Source organism: Pinus tabuliformis, chromosome 5_2 (assembly GCF_031772625.1).
Source record: "Pinus tabuliformis cultivar Carrire ecotype Pingquan chromosome 5_2, CPIR1, whole genome shotgun sequence".
NCBI classification, from domain to species: Eukaryota; Viridiplantae; Streptophyta; class Pinopsida; order Pinales; family Pinaceae; genus Pinus; species Pinus tabuliformis.
Window position 1 is genome coordinate 191,643,495 of NC_142306.1, and position 21,834 is coordinate 191,665,328.

Here is a 21,834-nt window from a genome sequence, read left to right on the forward strand (position 1 = left end):
AACTTTCACCACATGGTGTTCTCAGCCATGTGGGCATACCGCACCACTGTAAAAGCATCCCCATGATTCACACCCTTCCAACTTGTATATGGTATAGAACCAATATTTCTTATTGAGTGTGAAATCCCCATGCCACACTCAGCCATTGAGCTTCCAGAAGACACCTAACCATCGGAACAAATATTAGTTCAACTAGACCTCATCGACGAATGTCGACGAGAATCCCTTCAAAACAACAAAGCCCACAGTAAGAGGGTCAAGTCCTCATTTGGCCATAATATCACCCCTTAGACATTTACCGAGGGAGAGTTAGTCCTCTGCTACGATGTTACCCAAGAAGCCATGGGACCTGGAAAGTTAGAGACCCTTTGGAAGGGCCCATACATCATCAAGCATTTCCTCCACAAGGGGGCATACATACTGTCAAAGGTCAATGGGACTTGCCTAAAAAAGCCCGTCAATGGTCTCTACCTCAAAAAAATTCATCCATAAAATGTTAGAGTAAGCATGTATTTACAATGAATTATTGTTAATGATGATCACCTCATCATAGGCGTATTCTAAAAATTTCTCTTATCGCATGTCAACAGATGGATCTTCCGCCAGCTTATCAACACAGGTTCATTGATGTTGTATCTCGATGGTCGCAAAATCTCGCTGCTGCAGCATGGGCCATATACTCTCCTGACCGAACACCTCGTCTCTTCAATGGAATTTGTATCGGGTTAGCCACCAACAATAAAGTAGAGTATGATGTCGTCATATGCCTCTTGGCCGATGCCCACCATCTAGGTATCCGTCACCTGCATGTATTCCTTGATTCCCAACTCGTAGTATTCCAGTTGAATAGGACGTTCCAAGTCCACAATCCATGCCTTTTCCACAAATATATGCATGCACAAAGGTTAGCTAGACATTTTGATCAATCACATTTACACATATACCTGTTGGGTTGTGTTATATTCTTTCCACGACTAACCTATGTAATGAAATGGGGGGTTAGAGGGGGGCTGGAGCCCCCCTTTGTTGCACCGATTGCACATCAGGGAGGTCGCGGGGGCATGGTAGCCCCCCGTATTTGGGGGGTTTGAGGGGGGCGGGTAGCCCCCTTCTACGGGGTTTGGGGCAGCGCCTCAGGAATTTTTTTTTAGACCCTATATTAGGTTGGGTGGACCTACCTATGGTTTTCAGTCCATGGTTTTGGACGCAATGGTTTTTGGTCCATGGTATTGGATGCTTCAACATTTATAAATATGTATTGTAACATTGAAAGGAACATAATGAAAAATAAAACTAGTAGTCCCTGTTTTGGGATCCAGGGGAAAATCTCTGTGTATATGTGTTTTATGTATTATGCTCTCGCATTGTTTATTTTTTATGTTTTAGAATTCATATGCAGGTAATTTCTGTACAAGGTTAAAACCTACATTTGGTATTAGAGCTATTTTGGCTTCAAGGGGATGCCTTTGTTGCTGAGGGGTTTCGCTTGGGCTTGTGGTAGACCCTGTTCAGTTGGAGATCTACAGGATCGATTCTGGTGGTGAAAGAAGATGGCGAGCAGTGGAAAGATAGAGATAGATAAATTTAATGGTCAGAGTTTCAAGCGCCGATGCACTCTTCCGTTAGAGAATAGGTGGCCGCCTCCCTTAAATGCGTTATGCAATGCTAGAAGAAGGATTTTAGTGGGTAGAGGCCGAGATCCAGATGGCAGTCGAATAGACAATGCGTAGGGAAGCCAAAGAGCCATAGAAGGATGATTGCACACAGAGAAATGGCTGGGGTAGCCAAAAAGCTGGAAGCTCACCTGAAAGGAGGCAGAGAGCTCAATGGAGAGGGGGCCGAATGCTGAAAGTAGTAGCAGAGCCGAGAGAGAGTAGAGAGAGCAGAGATAGCCGAAGAGGTACTGCACAGGCATCTGAGAGAGCCTTTGGGGTCACTTGAAGTTCAAGTGAAAAGCCAGAGAGATGAAGGTTGTAGAGGGCCAAAAAGCCAGAGCTGAAGAGCCAGAGCCAAAGCCAAAGCAAGAGAGCTAGAGCTAGAACCAAGAGCTAGAGCCAAAAGCCAGAGCCAAGAGCCCAAGCCAAGAGCCAGAGCCAGAGCCAGAGCCGAAGAGCCAAAGCGAGAGCTGAGGGCCAGAAAGCCAAGAGCTTCAAGAGCCAAGGAATAAAATGGTGTCTGAACCCATTGTTTCTGTGTAAAACAATAGGAGTTGAGCCAAGAGCTTATAAAAAGGACTTATACCATAATCCCAGAGAGCCTAGTCGAGTTGACTAGAGCTCAAGGAGACGTAGCCCAAGAGTTTTGGGTGAACTCCAAATTAAACTGTTGTCTTATGTGTTTGTTTTTACTGCTGCATTGTTTACTGTTATATGCATTTATATATCAGTCCAAGCACATTTACATATCAACTAAAACATCAGATTTTAAAGTATATAATCAACTTAACACAAGCATAAGCATACACCTATAATTTCAAGCATTTCTTAATTCCGCATTGGTTAATCAATAAGACTTGGGAAAATTTAAAGCTTTGGAAGTGGGAGAGGTTCTTGTAAGTTGGAAAAGAAGCCTAAGTGCCCCATTTTTAGATCAGTTATTATCTGTTGATATTAAAATTTTAGATGAAGATAAGTGCATCAATTTGTTGTGTTCTCTACCAGATTCGTGGGATAGTCTGGTTATTATAATAAGTAACAATGCAACTGCCTTGTAGTTTGATGAAATAGTCTCATCCTTGCTAACAGAGGAGATGAGATGGAAAAATATGGAGAGCTAGAATGGTGATGCCTTGTCTGTATGTGGACGGTCCCAGAACAGAAACAAAAGCAAGTCATCGAGTGGGAGATCTAAATCTCCAGGAAAACCTGTAAAGGTGGTATGCTGGAAATGCGAAAAGGAAGGGCATTACAAAAGGGACTGTAAATCTAAATCTCTTGACAAAGGAAAGGAATTTGATGATGCTTCGTTTGCAGAGGCGAAAACCACCTCAGATGAAGGTGGGGATGTGTACTTGGCTTCTTCAAGTACACATGTAGATCATGAGGCATGGTTGATTGACTCAGGTGCATCCTTTCACTTCACTCCCCATAGAGAGTGGTTCTGCGAGTATGATAAATACGATGGTGGTGATGTCTTCTTAGGGGATGATAGGAAGGCTAGAATCGTTGGTCACGGAAAAGTAAAGTTGAAGTTGCAAGGTGGAAGGGTTAGAACCCTTCCGAGTGTTTTGCATATTCCTGCATTAGCTAGAAATCTAATTTCTGTAAGCAAGCTGGATGATGCAGGTGTAAAAACAGTGTTCGAGAATGATACTTGCAAGATGGTTCGGGGAGCACTAGTATTGATGCACGGAGTTCGGATTGGAACTCTGTACAAGCTGCAAGGTATCACTATTATTGATGGGTGTAATAGTTCTGTGGTTCCTGAAAGTGGAGCAAAAAACCTAGTGGTCTTTGGAGAAAAGACCATGTTGTGGCATCAAAGGCTTGGACATATTGGAGAGAAGGGCCTTTGAATACTTCACGGTAAAGGTATGGTAGAAGGTATGAGTAATAGGTCTCTGGATTTTGGTTTTTGTGAAAATTGTGTATATGGGAAGCAGAATCGGGTGAGCTTCCCCTCTGGTGGTAAGAGGGTGAAAAAAAATATTAAAGCTTGTGCACAATGATGTGTTTGGATTTGTGAAGATTCCATCACTGGGTAAGTTTGTGTACTATGTATCATTTATAGATGACTTCTCAAGGAATACTTGGATATATTTCCTTAAGAAGAAATTTGAAGTCTTTGACAGGTTTAAAGAATTTAAGGCTCTGGTGGAAAACCAGACAGAGAAGAAGATAAAGGTGTTGAGGACAGATAATGGTGGAGAGTTTTTTAGTAAGGAATTTAAAGAATTCTGTAAGAAGTGTGGTATAGCACGACAGAAGACTACTCCATATACACCTCAGAAAAATGGAGTTACAGAAAGAATGAACAAGACGTTTATGGAAAGGTCAAGAAGCATGCTCAATGGTATCGGGTTAGGACAAGAATTATGGGCAGAGGTGGTGGAGATAGCATGTTACCTGGTCAATAGATCACCTTCATCAGCGTTGGAGGATAAGACTCCACAAGAGGTATGGACTGGTAAGAAACCCTCTCTTTCACATCTGAGGGTATTTGGATGTGATACATATGTACATGTTCCAAAGGAGAAATGAATCAAGTTGGATAGTAAATCTGAAAAGTGCATCTTTATTGGGTATAAGGATGGTTTAAAGGGTTATAAGCTTTGGAACCCAACAACAAGGAAGGTTGTGTACAACTGAGATGTGGTGTTCAGAGAGATGAAAGATGTTATTAAACATGAAGTCCAATCAAAGAACCTGAGAAGATAGAGTTTGAGCTAAAGGAGGAAGAATCATACTCTACAACAGAGGAGGAATCAAAAGATGAAGAGCCACAAACTCCGGGTGTAAGAAGATCAGTTCGAGAAAGAAGGCAGCCAGAAAGGTATAGTCCATATGCTTTCTGTTCAAATTTTTCTTTATCTATTACTGATGATGATCCCAGAACTGTGAAGGAAGCAGTAGATTCAAAGGATGGAAAACTTTGGAAAGAGGCCATGGTTGATGAAATGGCATCTTTGCACAAAAATGAGGCTTGGGATCTGGTGGAGTTGCTGGCTGGAAGGAAACCCATTAGCAGCAAATGGGTGTTCAAGAAGAAGACAAATGCAGAAGGAAAGGTGGAAAAATACAAAGCTCAGTTGGTAGCAAAAGGTTATTCCCAGGTGTCGGGAATTGATTTTCATGATATTTTTTCTCCTGTTGCCAAGGTAACTTCTATTAGATTACTTTTATTTGTTGCTGCTGCTTTTGATTTTAAGGTAGAATAGATGGATGTGAAGACAACATTTCTTCATGGGGATCTGGAAGAGGAGATCTACATGAAGCAACCTGAAGTCTTTGCGGTGAAGGGTAAGAAAGAACTAGTATGCAAGTTAAAGAAGTCTCTGTATGGGTTAAAATAGTCACCAAGGATGTGGTCTCAGAAATTTGATACATTTATACGGGGACTTGGCTTCAATAGAAGAAAAGCAGATCCCTATGTGTATTTTAAATTAATTGGTGACCGTGTTATTTATCTGGTCTTATATGTGGATGATATGTTGCTGGTTGGAAATGACAAAGAAATTATCCAGGATTTGAAGACCCAATTGTCCTCCAAATTCGACATGAAAGATCTTGGTGCTGCAAACTATATTTTGGGCATGGAAATTAAAAGAGATCGGGCAAAGAGGAAGCTCTGGTTAAACTAGAGGAAGATTGTTGAGATAATACTGCAAAGGTTTAATATGCAGGATAGTAAACCGGTGAAGGTTTCTATTCTTGTAGGTGTAAAGTTATCTACTGAACAATGTCCCAAGACACAAGAAGAGGAAGAGGATATGTCCTGTGTTCCATATGCAAGTGCAGTCAGTAGCTTGATGTATGTAATTGTCTGTACTAGACTAGACATTGCACATGCAGTAGGAGTATTGAGCAGTTTTATGTGAAAACCAGGGAAAGAGCAATGGACAACAGTGAAGTGGGTTTTCAGGTATTTGCATGGCACTAGTGATTATGTTTTGTGCTACCAAGCAAGACCAGGATTGGACAAAGTTTTGGATATTCATGGCTTTGTTGATGCAGGCTGGGCTGGAGATTTAGATTAGAGAAGATCTACAAGTGGGTATGTGTTTAACCTATTTGGAGGTGCAGTCAGTTGGATGAGTAAGAAACAATTTATAATGGCACTATCAACTACACAGGCATAATACATGGCAGCCACTCATGCAAGCAAGGAAGCAATTTGGTTGCAGAGATTGTGTTCAAGTATGGGGTTAGTACAAGGAGCTATAAGGATAGACTATGACAGCCAAAGTGAATTTTTCTTGGAAAAGAACCCTGATTATCATTCAAAGACAAAGCAAATTGATGTTTAGTATCACTTTGTGAGGGATATGATAGAAGACAAAAAGGTGTTGCTTGTAAAGGTGGACACTTTGAAGAATACTGCAGATGCATTGACAAAATCTGTGAGCTCTGAGAAGTTCTCCTGGTATAGAGAAAAAATGGTTGTTTCAAGGCTGGAAAAATGACTAAGCTCTCCTGTGGAAAGAAAACAACAAGTGGGAGAATGTTGGGTTGTGTTATATTCTTTCCACGACTAACCTACGTAGTTAACCGGGAGGTTAGAGGGGGGGCGAAGCCCCCCCTTCATTGTGCTGATTGCATAGTGGGGGGGTCACAAGGGGGGCGGGTAACCCCCCTCTACGAGGACTGAGGGACCCTGTATTAGGTTCGGTGGACCTACCTATGATTTTCGGTCCATGGTTTTGGACGCGATGGTTTTCGATCCATGGTTTTGGACGCGATGGTTTTCGGTCCATGGTATTGGATGCTTCGGTATGTATAAATATGTATTGTAACACTGAAAGGAACATAATGAAAATCAAGCTGGTAGTCCCGGTTTTAGGATCTAGGGGAAAATCTCTGTGTATATGTGTTTTATGTGTTATGCTCTCACATTGTTTATTTTCTGTGTTTTAGAATTCGTATGCAGGTAATTTCTGTACGGGGTTAAAACCTACAATACCCAGAGATCAAAATCATATAGTTGATCGCATCACTAATCAAATCCTAGATTGACATGCATCACATATATATAACCATCAAGATATATAAAAACATCAACAAAAGATACATCTAGAAACACAAACACAAAAATACACCAAGAACTATGGACTCATAAATCACATCATGAGAGCCACCAAAAATAGCCTCGTATATGCATCAAAAAATATATATGAGTACAAAAACCACTGGCCCACGACCAGGAAGGATAAGTCACCAAAAATATAGGAGAGCATCCTCATAAATGGGTGCTTGCCTTGGTACATACATCATCTCGACCAAAAAATAAAAATACATGGCCAACCTCCCTAGGGCCCTGGTGGCACCATTTGTGCATCAGGAGCCAAGATGGGACCTATTGTAGTCACTGCCATAGCAATACCATGCAAAGTCATCAGATTCTCCCACTCTTGGGACATCATCATCCCAACTACAACCTTTGGAAGGTGAGCCCATCCCTCAAAGGGCACACCTCTAATTAAGGTCTCATCTCATCTCCAGGAGTCACAATATCGCTGTAACTCTGTCTTTGCAACATCTCATCACATCTCAGCCTCCTCAGCTTGCATGACTAGTCTCTCTGTATCCATAGCCCCCTTTTCGTAAGACCCACCAATCTCTAGCCAAGGCCGCTGTGCTGGTTGCTCTGAAATGTTGGGTTTCTTAGAAGAAATTTGGCCAAAATGCTAGTTACCTTCACTTCCTTGGTTTCAACTTTGTAATGGTGGTTTGCTCAAACAACAATCTGGTCAGCATAATAATGTCTCTCATTTTTGGCTCTCCCATGGCCTGTTTATATAGAGTTTTTTGAATCCCTCTTCCCTCTCTTGGTACATGTATGATAAAGACACATGAGTAGGACAAGAGGATTCCATTGAGGGCTGCACTTCCCTAAGGTCACTCGATTTCGGATGTACTAGGCGAATCTCATATCAAGAAATCAACTACAAGTGTGTAAAGTGGTCCTGGACTGCTGAGTCACGTTTTCTGCAACAGTGCAATTTTTTGAGGATATGTCATGCATGTGCATTTATCTAAGAAATATACATGTGGCCTTAATTTATTTCCTTTATAAACTTTTGACGTTAGGAGAACTTTTGATTTTTGAATCTTCATAATGTATTCGGCTAGAAAAATGTCCACCTGTGCATTCTGCTAGACACTTCTAATGTCTTGTGGATTGTACTAGCAGGTGTATGATTTTTCAGTGTTAACAGTTCCCCCCTGATGTATGAGGTTAGGAGAAAACATATAGTTGAAATACATCATGTTTTCATTTACTTTGGAGAGTTTGGTTAACTTTTCAAGAGAGAGGATAGCTTGTTTCAGAGATGAGTAGAGAAAAACCCTTTGAGTGAGTATGAATGATACCCATGCTCTGGTGAAAAAACTATAATAATGGTGTGTCTATACGAGGCGGGCATGTCCCATGCTCATTATTATGGATAATCGGAATTGATTACAATTGATAAAAAAATAATTTGTGTGCAGTCAACTTGGTGGTTGTTGATGTGATGATAGTTGATGATTAAAATTGTTGACGCCCTCAGGGGTACTTTCTGGTCAAATAGGAGAAATATAGTTTTCCTATGAATATCTTGGTAAAGCACTTTTTTGATGGGTGTTGTTGTCTGCACAGGTATTTGGTGGTAGGTACCTCCCCTACATCATAATATAATCACTGCTGAATGATGTGCTTAGTGATGTGGGGGTCTTTGACTATATGAATGAGCTACAACAGTAACTAAGTATGACACCACCTTGACATGAATGATTGAATTGATGTCAAATTTCAAGGGTACCAATGCCATCACTAGGAAATAATGATTCCCAACGTTCCATGTGAGGATACCTCTATTAAGGGAGGGAGTATCCAAGGTAATACCTCTTTCCTGGAATATATTTATTGAAGTCGATAGGAGAGGGGTGTCATCGACTCGACATGGTGAGTTGGGAAATCAATGTGAGATATGAATAGATTGTAATAACTTGGGTTAGATAGTCATGATAGTGAGGGCTATCGATATTGGAGGATACAAATAGGTATTTTAAGGTCAGAGCTTTATATGCAAACGACGTTGGTCAAAAACATGCTTTTTGATGATCCCAGAATCGGTAGGATTTCCACGATGGGTAAGTGATTTTTGAAAGATGTGAAAAATAGGGGTGATTTGCTCATGATCTGTGACCAAAGGTGATTAGAGACTTCAGGTGGGTGAGGGCCATGAATTGTAAAAATCATATGTGGATGGGAGATTTTTTTTTTAATCTTTGTACACTTGCCAAAAGAATAGGGGTTGGTTTGGATGTACATCCACGGAGACGGGTGCCCCATGATGATAGTAACATATGTGAAGGTGTAATGTATCTACTGAGGATGGGGGCCCCATTGGTTGGTCTCCATGTTGGGTGTGTGGGTGAAGTGGTACAAATGGGCTATGTGATGTGGATGAACGATAGGCCAAATGTAGGACACAAAGGTGCATCTGTTAGTATTGTGAGAGGGCCCAGGAAAATTGGGTGAATGTGTAATTAATGCAACATAATGAGGCTAAACTTTCATATATGCATGTGAGATGGTTCCTAGGTGGAGTGAGTGGTCATGGTTCCTTTGTGTGAAGAAGTATCTATAGTGATGAATGGAGCCAAGAGGGGGGGGGGTGTTTTCTATTGACCGACGTGAATGATTATCATGTACATGTGTGAGATGGTGATAAACATGGTCGAGATGTTGGAACTGATGGCGCATTTCAGAGAAATGATGTTAGGATATGAAAAGCATTTTAGGGGGAAGCCTATCATGTTGAGCGAAGAATGAAACCTGCTTTCTTTTCACTTGTTGAGGTGTTGGTTGAAGCTGACCATATGTGATATTCCTGCAATGGATATGTTATCACCCAAAAATGTTCAAAACATCATTATGTCAACTCTGCTTTTGGTCATGATTTCAAGGAGGTATAAAAGTCATTTTAGTCTTGATAAAAGGGTAAGTGATAGGGTTTGAAGTCTTAAAATGTCATCTTTCATTTCCAAATAAAGTCCTTTAGGTTCACTTCATGGTCAAATAGGTCACATTTTCCATTTAGAAGTCATTCCATTAAGTTTAGGGTTAAATTTTTGCAATCATACGGGAATACACAGTTTCGTGGCGCAGCTAGTTCAAAAAATGTGATTTGCGCTACTAAAACAAGATAATTTCGTAGCGCACTGTGAGGCAAAACCCTGTTGTTCTGTTTTTAGTAGTCAACTTCCAAGGGGGTTCCTCAGCAATTGAAAACTCATTTTTGAAAAATGAAAGATATTTTTCTTATAAACATTCTTCTCTACAAAAACCTCCTCCATGTTTGTAATATCTATCAGGGATCAAGAGATAGGAGCTCAGGAGTGCAACGTTCTTTTTCAGGAAAAGCAGAGTTATTTTTATTGGTTGATGAAGTGGTTGTTGCTTTCCAATCCCTCATTTTGTCACCTTTCTCTCCACATTCAAATATAATTCCTTAAAAAAGTTACCCACGCTCCTCTATGTCATTTACTTTTCAACCTTTGCATGTATTATTCAGCTGTCACCTTTGAAAAGTTAACTTTGTGACAAACAACTTGCTGTCCAAAAAGTTCTTTACAGCTGTCATATTTTTAAGAGGGCAGTTTGGGTTATAAAGGGAAATTGCCATGAAGATGAAAGAATAAAAAGAAGGCTATGTGTTTGGATAGGAGCCTATAGAGCTTTAACTAATCATGGATGACCTCACCTTCACATAAGCTTTCATCCAGACAGGTTACATGTACTTCTACCAGGAGCTGCAAGGGGATTTGTGCGTTTCTTGGACTGTTTTGAGCCATTGGTTTCAAAAGGAATTTTTAGGCAAATGAAGATGAATTTCAAAAATCTGAAGGAGGTTTTTTCTAATAACATAACAAGGAACAAAAACCTCTTTAAAATTTCTCCCAGGTGCTACCAATTTGGAGATTCTAAGTTTCCTTTGAGACCTATTTTCAGAATTTTGAATTTTCCTGTGTTATACATGATTTTATAATGCAAATTCTGGACAACTGAAACTGGTTTTCAAAAAACTGAGAGAATTTTTTCTTATAAACATTCTTATCCACAAAAACCTCCTCCATTTTTGTAACAGCTATTAGGGATCAAAATATATAAGCTCTATCTCAACACCTATTTTTCAGATGAAAACAGTGCAGAAAAAGATGAGAGAAAGAAGGCATGTTGCTGAGAAGACAGATTTCAAGAGGATATAGGCTCTCTGGGAAGTTGAAAAATCTTTCAAACCGGAAATAGTCAGCAGTGAAGCTCAGTACTTTACTTGGACTATTCTTGCAATCAAAGAAGCCAGATTTGTAAGGAGGATGAATGCTTAGTTGAGAGCTACTAACAGGAGATTGAAAAGACAAATTGAAGACCTAGAAATACAGTTAACAAAAGCTGAAGAAAGGCTACAACAATAATGAAACACAATGATGAAAAAAAAGGGCAGTAAAGGATATATCTTAAAACTTTTGGTATTAAAAAGAAGGTCATCTCTAAAGAAGAACAATCTTATAAGGTTAAGTTGTTTTGTTTTTGGTGATCATATCAGTCTTTATGAAATATTGAAAATTCCCAAATTGTAGATTTTGAAGGCCGTGTTGAAAAAAGAGCATACACAGCAGTTTCATAGCACTCTACGAAACCGATGAAGGTGAATTTTTAGCACTTTATAGATGCATTTCGAAGGTAAGGTCTGATAAAGTCCAAGTTTTGATGATTGCTAGTAGACATATGAGGATCATTGATGAATTTTTAGATGGAAGTGATGCAGAATGGTTCAAAGAAGTATTCCATAAATGATATAAAAGCTGTGCTACGAAAACCGGCTATTTTCACAACACAGTCATGTTTCATTCTCTTTTTGATCTATTCGAGAGTTCTTTTCTTGCACAGGTGGACAAATGTAGTTTAAATGGATTACTAACACATGCCGCATATGAAACTGCTCGGGATAAGCATAAAGGATTAAGGGCTTTAAAAGGAGGAACTCTGCCTCATTGTTTTTAGGACAATTAGGTCATGATTCAATAGGGTTAGCAACAATACTGGAGACATCATCAAGCTCGAGGACATGGGTTAGCAGTTGATTAAAGAGTGTATTTAAGTCATAGATAGGGTTGTTGAAAGCATGTTTTAGGAGTTTCACTCCTATTTTTGTTAGGACTCTTAAAGACAACTAGCTGTTAAGTTGTAATTAAGTAGTTTGTTTTATGAATAGATAGGATTCCTTTCAAGGAAGATTTGGATCAGTTTTGTTTAAATGTAATAATTAGGTGTTTGAGTCATAGTAGGACTCTAACTCTTAATTCGAATAGGTGTTAGTCCTAGTTTTATGAATCTAGTTAGTAGTTAGATTTGGTGTTAGTTGTAAAGTCTAATGGTCTAGCCACTTGGCAGACTTGTTGTAAAGGATAGATACCTATAAGTAATGTAAAATTTGATGTAAACAGGGTTGGAAAATGTTATATAAGAGGACTAATTTTGTAAATGTTGTGAAGGGACTGATATATACAGAAGCATTTTAACTTTTCTGAATCTGAGACTCTTAGTGTACTTCAGTGAGCTTTATCTTTTATCTTTGATATGTTTTACTTCCATAGTCTTAACGATTATTACTCAGAATTCATGGAAGAACATGCTCTGACTTCCTTTAAGTGTTAAACTATGGTGAATTGAGTTCTTGGGTCCTATCTTTCAATGTTTTTCTTTAATGTTTAATACTTACTACTCAGAATTCATGGTTATTCATGCTCTAACTTCCTTTAAGTATTAGACTTTGATGAATCACTTTTAATACTTTCCTTTTGAATACCTTGATGTATCATTACTCAGAATTCATGCCCACATGCTCTGACTTCTATGAAATTCAAGTTATTGAGACTTTCTTGAATGTGTTACTCTTTTATTGAAGTCTATACAAGCCTCAGTTTTATAAGAAGAGCTATTTGTTATCCTTATCTCTGTCACTGACTCCATGGCCTAATGGTAACAAGTCTCCATATTTCAACCTATAAACATATAAAATCACAAACCATAGAGTTAGACATCTAACTATATCTTTAATCAATATCATTAACCCTTGAGAGAGCCCTCTCAATTCGAGGAGGCTAAGCCTTAGCCAAAAGATTGGTTTGAAAGAGTTACTCAGAGTCTACTTGATCAATAGCCTATCATGGTCAGATTTTGTGATAACAGGATACAACCAAAACCCAAAGTGAAAGCATCATTTAAGAAACACATATATAATGAGTGTTATGGACTTTGAGAGTTAGAGAAGTACTTGACATGTGCAATAGGCCTAGAAGTTTACTTTTTGTGTTTCCAGAATGAAGGGTTCCATGATGGAGATGTCGTGGGATTTATCTTCACATCTCTTTCGGTTTTTTCAACGAATATCCCAGGCTTCTATAATATACCCCAAGAGATGGTAAAAAGGGTGATAAATAAGGCCATGGGGTCCAAAGTCAATCATTTGTATTATTGAGTTGTGGAGGTCAAAGAGCTTTCCTGGAGCATTTCTTGCTGTTGTAGTTAGCTTGTGCACCTGGGATTCACTCCGTTAGAGATAGGTAAGAACTTGAGTCCTAAGCTTTGTGATTTTCAGTCTGTTAGGTTATGTAGGCCATACAGGGGTTCCTTTTATGGCTTTTATAGGGACAATCTTAAGGACTGCGGGGGCGACTCTCCTTGAGCTGCACAATGTTAAAATTGGAAACCAGGGAAAAAATTCATGTGGGTCATCTTATTCATGGCTGATAATATTGTTATTAGATTCCTCTCGTCGAGAGGTGTAGGATTGATATAAATATCATGCGATTCCGATAAGTATTCATGGAGATATGAATTTATTTTGATTATGGATTTATTATCAAACCGACCTACAACTCATGTAGGCTCAGAAGCCCAAAAGTCGCATCTATTCAAACACCAACATTGTGTATAAATATAAGAGGACTTTTGTTCATTTGCACTCACTCTTCTCATCACATCTCTCTCTCTCTACTGCGCAGAAATGAGTCCCTTCTCTACTGTGCAGAAATGGGTCTCTCTCTCACACATGTGAAGCAGGAAGTTGTTGAACCTGAAGCTGCAACTGCAGAACCTGCATGGCCTAGAAGATCTCCTCATCTAAACTACGTTGTAGGTTCATTTGAACCTCCTCTGGAAGCTGCAACTTTTGGTGGTGGAATGAAGTCAATCCGACGAACGGTTTGCAAGATATCGACTGCCCTAGTTTGAAGTCGGAAACTGCTGAAACTGAAGCTACAACTGCAGAAGTAAAGATTGACCTATGTGGCCTAGAATATCTCCTCATTTGAACTATACTGTAGGTTCATCTGAACCTCCTTTGGAAGCCGCAACTTTTGGTGGTGGAATGAAGTCAATCTGACGGTCGGTTTGTGAGATATCGTCTGCCCTAGTTTGATAATGAAGCTGCTAATGCTGATGCTGCTGATATAGGGTTTGCTACTGCTGATATGAGTAAGATTTATTGTACTATTTCTCTCTGCTGAATTATTGAAGATAAAAGAAGATTTGATCAAAGGGTTTCCCCACACATTGTGGGGTTTGTCCCTGGCTAGCCGCAACATCTTGTGTCTCTTGTCTTGGCTTGTTTTTTGTCGATCGTTTAATGTTCTATCTGCACTTTACTTTATGTACATGTGATTACTAATCTATGGAATATAACAAAGAAAAAGAAGTAAACTGTTATAAGCATAGAACATACCATAACTTAACATGGTATCAGAGCTGAGGTGAAGACAAAGCCCAAGCAAGAGCAAGAGCAATCACCGAAGAGAAGATTGGCAAGGCTATCCTAAAAGAACTATGGGGTCCTCAACACTCTTTCCTGCCAAAGACAAGCTCCATGAGAAAGCTGACTATCACAGATGGAAGATGTCTATCGATCTAACCCTTGAAGATCAAGGAGTGCTGGACCATGTAAGAGGAAATATTGTTGAGCCTCCATCAAATGCATCCGCTGCTACCTGGAACAAATGGAAAAATGGAGAAGTCAAAACAAAGAAGATCATCCCTGACTCTATCGACAAGCACTTGGTGGCCTACATCTCTGAACTGGACACCTCCAAGGAAATCTATGATAGACTAGTGAGTTTATTTAAAGTTAATAATGCAAATCAAGTTTTATTTCTTAGAAACCAGCTGAGGGAAATCAAGAAGGGTAAAGATGAGAGCATGCAAGCATACTTCTTAAGGATCACCGAAATCAGGAACGATCTCCTATCTATTGGGGAGGTTATCATTGACAGGGGAATGACACTCACGACTCTTGGAGGATTACCATCCGAATGGTACGTGTTCAGGACTACTCTTTTGAACAATAATGTAATTCCTGGTTTCAAGGAATTATTGGCTAGATGCATTCAAGAAGAAACAAGGGTAGAAGAGCAAGAAATGCCCATGCCTAAAGGTCCTCCTGTTGCTTTTTCTTCTCATGCTAAGAAAAGAAATAACTCCAGGACTAAATCAAAAGGAAAGGCTAGACCTAAGGATGGAAGAAAAGGACGATGTTACATTTGCAATAAAGCAGGTCACTATGCAAGGGAGTGCCCTGATAGAAAGGACTCACACTGGGATGATGATCAAAATCCCTCTGATGGCAATCAAAGGAATGACAAATTCAATAGCAAAGGTAAGAGGAGAGCTGGGAATCAAGGAAGAGGACAACCATTCAAGAAGGCTAGAAAGTTCATGATGTATTAAATGCACCTGACCTCAAAAAGAACTTGGTGTCCATCTCGGCGATGGAAGACAAAGGCTTCAAGGTAACCTTCAACGATGGCAAGGTACGTATATGAAAAAATAATGTTAAAGATACCTTTACTCTTGGGTTTCATGTTGATTCATTATATTAGGTTGATGGAAGTTCGCTAGGTGTCTTGTCTTATGACACATCTCTTCAGTCCGAAATTTGGCATCAAAGGTTTTCCCCCCTTAATTATAAAGCTCTACTCAGTGTAAGACAAATGGTGATAGAGATGCCCGAATTCCAAGTAGAGAAAGAAGGTGTATGTCCAGGATGTACCGAAGGAAAGCTCAAAAGGGGACCATTCCCGTCATGCCAAAGCAAGACCTCCGATATATTACAATTGGTTCAATCAGGCATATCTGAGTCTGGCATTAAGAGCGAGACTAGTACACCACATACTCCAGAGCAGAATGGTGTGGCACCGTACAATTGTGGAAGCTGTCTCTATGGGTAGATGATGTAACAATGCCTGATGTGGAAGAACCGATGGATCCTATTTATCCACCTGAGCCTTCCTCTTCTAGGAAGAGGCCTTCATGGCTTAGGGGGCTACTTGATGATGCTGAAGGACATGTTGCACCCCGACGAACCTTTTGTGAAAGTAAGAAACCTAATAGGTATCAGGGATGCCTGACCATCATGAGCACAATCATACAAAATGAGCCTTCATCATTCTCAGATGTCGTCAAGCATCAAGTATGGAAGGATGCTATGACCATTATGGAGAATGATGTCTGGGAAGTAGTTCCCAGACCTTAGGACAATGTAATTGTTACTTCAAATTGGATTTACAAGATAAATCATGTAGCAGATGGAAGTACAAAAAAGTATAAGGATCGTTTTGTTGCTCATGGTTTCTCCCAGAAGGAAGGTATAGATAATGATGTGATATTTGCACCTGTTGCTAGATATACAATGATCTGCTTGATCATAGCCCTTGTGACTTCACAAGGATGGAACCTACATCAGATGGATGCTAAGACCGCGTTCTTGCACGGTTCGATCAAAGAAGAGGTCTATGTGGATCAACCTGAAGGATTTGAGATTTATGATTGAAAATCTCATGTATGCAGGTTGAAGAAGGCTTTCTATAGGCTGAAGCAAGCACCCCGAGCATGGTATGAGAGGATCGATAGCTACTTGATGAAGCTGGGATTCACTAGGAGTGAAGCCGATCCTAACCTTTACTTTAAGGTTGAAGATGGAAAGCCTCTCATACTGGTGCTGTATGCGGATGGCCTCTTTCTAATAGGTGCAAACCCTCTCATTCACAGTTGTAAGAGGGAGTTGGCTTCTGAATTTGAAATGAAGGACCAAGGACTTGAAGTGTGGCAGAAGCCAAGGGAAATTTTCCTATCTCAAGGAAAATATGTGGTAAAGATATTGGAAAGATTTGGTATGATGGACTGCAAGCCTGTGACTACCTCGAGGATCTTAACTTTTAGAAGTTATATGGTAGTGATGTTGGACCAGATTTGGGAAATGCCTCTGAGTTTCATAAACTCATTCACATTGATGTTCTTGGTGAACCTCCATGTAAACATATGTTTTACAGTTAGCATTGTAAGCTCATATTTGGTTGAGCCTCACTGGATTGATGCCAAGAATCTTCTGAGATATCTTCATGGTACAATGGGTTAAGATACACTGCCAGAGATGTGAGACTACTTGGATATATTGATTGGGCAGGTAGTGTGGTGGACCGTAAGAGCACTTTTGGGTGCTGTTTCACCTTGGGATCTGCTTCGATATCCTAGATGAGCAGGAAGCAGAAGTCGGTGGCTTTGAGCATCGCCGAAGCAGAATATATTGCTACTAGCATGGCCTCCTGTGAGGCAGTCTGGTTGCGAAAGCTCTTTAGTGAGCTGTTTGGATTTACATTGGATACCACTGTGATTCTCTGTAACAACCAGAGGCAGGATTTGATTATTGAGGAATCTCGTGTTTGTTGATTGCTCCAGTAGATAGACATCATCTGTGATATGGTACGACGATGAGCAAGGAGGTTCCATCACATTAAGATGATGTACAAGTCAATACACCTTGTCAAAGCCTCGAGGAAAGATCTAATTTGTGATTTTCCCAAACGACTTGGAGTCGTCAAGAAACCCTTGTACAAGGGTCCTGCATGTTGCATACATTGAGCTCTGGGAGCTCTGAGGGCTTGCGGTTCTTACTGGAGCAACATACGACCACAGGGTGACTCACCCTCCCCTGGTGGTGTGCACTGGAACAAGATGACTCGCTCTCTTGTGGGACAAGATGATTCGCTCTCTTGTGGAACAGGATGATTCCCTCTCCTTTGTAGCAGGATTGATGTGTTCTCCATTGCGATTGTAGCAGGATTGATGTGTTCTCCTGTGAGGCTTGGATTGATGTGTTCTCCATGGCGGCCTGGATTGATGTGTTCTCCATGGTGATTGTAGCAGGATTGATGTGTTCTCCTGTGAGGACAGGATTGATTACTTCTCCTGTTGAGGCATCCTACCCATGCAGTCTGGGACTCATGGGAAGTACCTCTCATCTGATCAATGAGTAGGGAAATGAAGTTAGGGACCATAGTAGTACCGATGGACGCATCGTTGTATATACTGCACTCCCTACGCTAGGATGACCTCCATTGATCTGGGATCAATGATACTGGTATGGGACTAGTGGTACACTCTCTGAGACTGCGATACTGGTCTGGGACCAGTGGTAGGAGTGGTACTTACTATGAAGCTGACTTTGGGTCGGCTGAGACTGGTCTGGGACTAGTGGTATGCACTCTGAGACTGACTTTGAGTCAGTGGAGGATGATACTGGTCTAGGACCAATGGAGTTGTACTCACTATGATGTTGACTTCGGGTTGGTTGAGACTAGTCTGGGACCAGTGGTACGTACTCTGAGACTGACTTTGAGTCAGTATGATACATCCTTGATCATTTCTTCTTCTTCATAATTCAGACAAAAGCAAAGCAGAACAGAACAATGCAAGAGCAGAGCAGAATAGAGCAAAACAATACTGATCAGTACAGGGCAGAACAAGACAAAGCAGAATAGGCAGAATAGAGTAGAGCAGGGCAAGGGTCAGGCTGTACAGGGCAGTGCATTTGATGGATGAATAGTAATGACCGATAGTCAGATAGCAGATGAAGTTCTCCCTGGTTGAGAGGGAGTGTTAAAATTGGCAACCAGGGAAAAACTTCATGTGGGTCATCTTATTCATGGCTGATAATATTTTTATTAGATTCCTCTCATCGAGAGGTGTAGGATTGATATAAAGATCATCTGATTCCGATAAGTATTCATGGAGATATGAATTTATTTTGATTATGGAATTATTATCAAGCCGACCTACAACTCATGTAGGCTTAGAAGCCAAAAAGTCGCATCTATTCAAACACCAACGTTGTGTATAAATATAAGAGGAATTTTGCTCATTTTCACTCACTCTTCTTATCACATCTCTCTCTCTCTACTGGGTAGAAACGAGTCTCTTCTCTACTGCGCAGAAATAGGTCTCTCTCTCACACATGTGAAGCCGGAAGCTGTTGAACCTGAAGCTACAACTGCAGAAGCAAAGATTTACCTGTGTGGCCTAGAAGATCTCCTCTTTGGAATTGCGCTATAGGTTCATCTGAACCTCCTCTGAAAGCCGCAACTTTTGGTGGTGGAATGAAGTCAATCTGACGAACAGTTTGCAAGATATCGATTGCCCTAGTTTGAAGCTGGAAACTGCTGAAACTGAAGCTGCAATTGCAGAAGTAAAGATTGACCTGCGTGGCCTAGAAGATATCCTCATTTGAACTATGCTGTAGGTTCATCTGAACCTCCTCCGGAAGCCGCAACTTTTGGTGGTGGAATGAAGTCAATCCGACGGTCGGTTTGTGAGATATCGTTTGCCCTAGTTTGATAATGAAGCCTCTAATGCTTATGCTGCTGATCTAGGGTTTGCTACTGCTGATATGAATCAGATTTATTGTACTATTTCTCTCTGCTGAATTATTGAAGATAAAAGAAGATTTGATCAAAGGGTTTCCCCACACATTGTGGGGTTTGTCCCTGGCTAGCCGCCACATCTTGTGTCTCTTGTCTTGGCTTGTTTTCTGTCGATCGTTTAATGTTCTATCTGCACTTTACTTTATGTACATGTGATTGCTAATCTATGGAATATAACAAAGAAAAAGAAGTAAACTGTTATAAGCATAGAACATACCATAACTTAACACACAATCTTCGCGTAAAACAAGAGTTATACTCAAAGACCTCACGTGAAAGGCATACTCAGACGCGTGCTACATGCATATGAGTTATGGGTTTGCGCGATGAACCCTCTTTGGGTTCGTCGAGACTTTCCCAATCATTTCCGTGCTAGGCGTGCACCTGTATGGGATATAGGCATGCACACCTTGCGCTGCTCTGAAGAATAGGCACGTGGACCATGCGTCTATTAAGGAAACAGGTGCGTAGTGGGGAGAAAACTATATTTTTCCCCCATTTTTATTTTTTGAGGATGTAAGGGGTTATCCTTTCTGACTTGTGGCATCCTTGGTGGCAGGATGATATGGAGAGAGCGCGACTAGGCTCCTCTCTAGAATGCTATGTCACAGGATGCTGGTGCGAGGTAGCAGCTAGTGCAGTGAGGGTGGTTGATGTTTCTTTAGATCCTGTTGATGAGGTTGCATGATAGGTTCTTGCGATATTTGGTTAGTTGTTGGGATGTGGATCGCTAGGTGATGGTTATCCATGATACATACCTCCGAATACTGGTAGATATTGACATCTACCTTGTTACCAGGATGATGTCATGAGGGGAGGTTCTTCCTTATCCCCTTCTAGGAGGGGGTGCTGGCATGAGGGTTTGGGTTGATGGGCACTACGGTGTTGACTTGATTTCAGATGGTTGTATGAGGATTGCAGTAGTGGAGGATCTAGCTGAGTGAGTAGCGCTGGCTATGATCGTTATACTCGTGGGGTCGACGCCCCCCAACCGGTTCTCGGGGCCGCATATTTCAGTTTTGCAGCGACTTCAGGCAGGGGAATTCTTTGACTGGGCCTAATTAGTGTGGTAGGGGATGATGTTGTAGCTTACCCAGGTTCAATGATTGTCGCTGAAGAGTTTTGGTTACAGGAGTGTGCTTTGCAGCATACTCTACAAGAGGGTGGTTATGCTTCACCATATTATTTCATTACTAGCGGGGTCTCCTCGGGAGCCTTGTATGTGTCATTAGGTATGGGTGATGTTGTGGGAGGGCGAAGGAGAGGTGGGTTGGCACTGGACCGATGTGGTACAACTTCGGTTCGAGTCCAACCTTTAGATGATATTAGAGTACTCTTACCATGGGGTTGGTCTCCGGGGAGATCCGAAGATGGGGCTTCCTCCAGTTGCTGCTTGGGGATGATCAGGTATATGCTTATTACTTTTACATTTGTATACATATGATTTTTTTCATGTATTTATGATTTATGATGATATTGACACTGTGATTTGTTTAATTGCAGACGCGGGACTGTGGGGACGTCCATTGACCTTTTGGTTGTCCATGATCTGAGACATATGGGAGCTGCGGGGGACGTTCCTATTCCTCAGAGAGCTTGAGTAACGAGGCCACTAGCTGTTCCTTAGAGAGACTTCTTTGAGAGAGAGGAGAAACTTGCAAAGAGATTAAGGAAAGGAAACCGCTTTGCTGAGGATTTTTGAGCTCCCTAACTCAAAGAATTCTCTTCAAGTGTTTGAAATTCTAATTGTATTCAACCTCTACAACCAAAAATCAATAAAGGGAGATTTTTCCATATATTATTAATGTGTTTTCTACATTTGAGCATTGTTTTTTTCATGCACCTCTTTGTTTAAGTTTATGTTTATGTATGCATTGTTTCCACTATTTACAATGTTGTGTTTATTTAAGTATGTCTAATTAATTCGACAAATCCAGAAATATGAAGATCAATCCTTCACCATCCAAATGTTGGCAGAGGCTAAAAATAACATCTGGCTGAATATAAACGTTAATATAACATATATGTGGCCATCAATTCAAATTACTTTTGAGTAGGAAGAACTCATGCAAAGAGTTAAGAAAGAAATACAAAATGCTAAAGCAAATTTGGAGCACAGACCAGAAGAGGAAAATAGGGTTATTAAGTTGTTAAACTCCAAGACCAAGGATGAATTAGAGGACCTAAACATTCCAGATAGGACAACAAAAGTAATGGAGGTTAAAAGAGTTTTAACGAAAAATAATTTGATAATACAACTAGAGAACAAATGTAAAGAGCTCGAGTTGCAAGTCAAAAGATACAACATAAAGTTCACACTACTGTAGGAAAAGGGTCTACCAACTCTGAGAAATTCTAATGGAAAATTGATTCCATTAGA

General features: G+C 40.5%; 1 long non-coding RNA gene across 1 annotated transcript in view; it reads left to right on the forward strand.

The window, feature by feature from the left end:
- The window catches only part of LOC149158214 (uncharacterized), a 242,310-nt gene extending 221,088 nt beyond the window's left edge, over window positions 1-21,222 (forward strand). Inside the window, exon 4 of the long non-coding RNA XR_016261667.1 lies at window positions 20,958-21,222. This is a non-coding gene — a long non-coding RNA (uncharacterized LOC149158214). The remainder of the gene's footprint in view (window positions 1-20,957) is intronic.
- Window positions 21,223-21,834: the final 612 nt, after the last annotated feature.